The following is a 2,865-nucleotide window of genomic DNA, read 5'->3' as shown; positions in this document are numbered from 1 at the left end:
ACTCATTTTCATTTTAGTTTCCATCACTTACCTTCAGTTACTTTTATGACCCTAAATCTTGCCTCTCTTTTCTTTAAGCTCTTAACATGTCATTAGAGTGTTGACTTCATTGTTTGACAACCCCAATACCGGAGTCCCATGGGAATGCCACTTAAAAGTATGTCTATTAATACACTGGTCTGGCTCTTTGTTATCCCTATCATGTCTGGTGCATCTAACATGCTAAAAAAGGATGCAAGTTGCAGGTGTCTTGCTGTATAGTGTTATGTTTCTGCTCTTCCTGCTCATAATTAACTCAGCTGACACACAAGCTTTCACTTTCTCCCATTAGACCTTCACTATGGATGTATTCTTGAATTGGTCAGTGCTGCTACTGGAGGCTTTGCTTTCCAAGATCATTGTGGAAGTTGGTTTCTGACATTGGCTCTGGAAAATTCAACTTTTCCATTGACTCCTTGATTGTGTCCCCTCCTTGGCATTGGGTAAGCATCTTCTGCCCTTCCTGCAGAACGTCTCTCTGCTCATGCTCATCCAGCTGCATCCTACCCTCATGCTTTCAGAATGTTTGTGGGGGTGGTGGATGGGCTGGACCAACCTCATTCTCAGACCATGTACTGAGCTTTAGTCTTAGCCAGAAAAATGACCAGGTCTGGGCTGTGTCCTTACATCTCTTCCTGCCCCTCAGAGTCTCTGAGAGTACCCTGTAAATATTCTATATTTACATTATCTGACTTTATATGAACTGAATATTACAGACTCAACACACACACACACACACACACACACACACACACACACACACACACACACATGCATGCACAATGGAGTGGATAAGAAATAGGAGAAAAATTCTAGAGTTACCTGAAAAATTATGCTAATTCTGTGACAGGCAGATACACCACCCAAAGGGATGATTCAGAATATTAACTATCAAGAGATAAACACATCCTTCTGTTATTTCTGTGAGAGGCTCAGAGAAATAAAATCAGTGTGAGCCCAGGGACAAACTTTTCTGTGGAAAGGTAAAAGGAGTGAACTGCAGGCCATGCTAAGGACATCAGAACTCACAGTGTAAAAAAAGTCAACCACTGTACCACAAGGACTTTAACTAGCCAGGATCACTATTCTGGGTTACCACTTTCTGCATCAGCAACTGCTTCTGCATCTATGGAGACACCCACTCAATGTCCCTTATTGTCTTGCTCTCAGGGCTCCTGTCTGTCAGCTCAAAAAATGGGGACCTGTGGGCTGTACAATATGACCACATATCAGGTTACTGTTGGCTACACTGACAGCTCAATGGCCCTCTGGGTGGTACTCTCCAGAGGACAAGCCAGGACCCTTCTCACTATGGTATCTTCAGGTTCTATGTGTTGGTAAACATGAAAACAAAGCTCGAACAGTCTCCAGTCTGTATATCAATCATGTTTGGTTTTGTTCTGTTGCCAAATCTGGTGTCTCATTAGGTTTGGGTCAGTGTGGGGCCCCACCCATGTGCTAGAAACTGGGGAGAAGGGAGACTTATAAGTCATTGTTATAGTCATCATGGTCATGTAGGTATGCATGTCTGTGATTCATTGAGTAAAGTGTAGTGGTATTAGGGCCACATTTAAGGATACTCAGATGGGACCTGAAAGCAGAGGAACCAAGAACATCTAAGACCTCAAAGCTCCTGAGAATTTCAGGGCTTGAGGTTGTTGGCTAAGTCAGTGCCTCTAACAGCTCCAGGGAAGGGAACTTCTGGTTGTTTCACAGAGCACTGGCTTTGTTAGTAAAGCCAGTTTTCTGTATTCTGAGATCTCTAAGAACAAGATGTCCTTGTGAGTGCATCCTGAAGTCATGGTACAGCCTTTAATTCTGGACTAGAGTCACCGAGACAATCATGCCCAGTGAGCACAGATCGGAGCCTCCCATGTATGGTGCAAGTTGTCCAGGAAGGGATGCTCAGGACCCACAATTTCAGAGCTTCTTCCCTAGGAGCAGGTGTAGAGGGAGCTGGAGAGGGATTTCCTTTGGGGGCCTGTGTCTCCCTCTATGAAAACACCTTATGTAAGAGTTAGACATGAGGGATTAAATTTCATATTATATCAGAGCATTTACCACAGTCAATAATAAGAGAAAACCACAGTCATTTTTTTTTTCCCTAGAGCATCTTTATATCTGAATTGTTAGGAGCTAGGGACAGTGATGGTTTTGCTACTTCACTAGGTGCAGCATTTTGGGGACACATTGAAGAAGTAATAAGACATTTTGATATAAAAGCCCTGAACCAGCCCAGGTGATCTCTGTGTCACTCAAAGTTGAGTTCACTATGAGTAGGAAAGGTCCGGTATTTTTCCTCAGAAGGAGGAGTTATGTGAGCATATAGCTTAAGTACCTGACAGGCTACACATGTCCTACAACATCGATTAGCACCTGGACATTCAGAAACCCTTGGATCATGGTATCTGTGTCTACCTTTTCTCAGGTGGGGTCAAGTCTTAAGTTAAAAAACTGCTTGCCTCATGAATATGCAAATGAGAACAGGTAGACTATATTAAATGTGGGGTAGTCCATGTGTCAAGGGCATCAACCACAGGCACACCATCCCCTATTGAAGTCCTGATGGCACAGCCCCTCACCATGGATTGGAGCTGAAGACCCCTCTTTCTCATTACAAAAGCTACATGTAAGGGGATTCTCAGACTCTAGGTGGAAGAGGACACCAGGGACAGTCGGGGGAGATTTTCACCCACTCCTTCCTCATTTCCACAGGTTTCCATACCTAGGTGCAGCTGGTGCAGCCTGAGGCTGAGGTGAGAAAACCTGGGGTTTCAGTGAAAATCTCCTGAAAGACTCCTAGATACACTTTCTTCAGGTAAGGGG

The sequence above is a fragment of the Pteronotus mesoamericanus genome, unplaced genomic scaffold (genome assembly GCF_021234165.1).
Source record: "Pteronotus mesoamericanus isolate MK-2021 breed Mesoamerican mustached bat unplaced genomic scaffold, CSHL_Meso_final contig_61, whole genome shotgun sequence".
In the NCBI taxonomy this organism is placed as follows: domain Eukaryota; kingdom Metazoa; phylum Chordata; class Mammalia; order Chiroptera; family Mormoopidae; genus Pteronotus; species Pteronotus mesoamericanus.
This window is presented reverse-complemented; position numbering follows the sequence as displayed.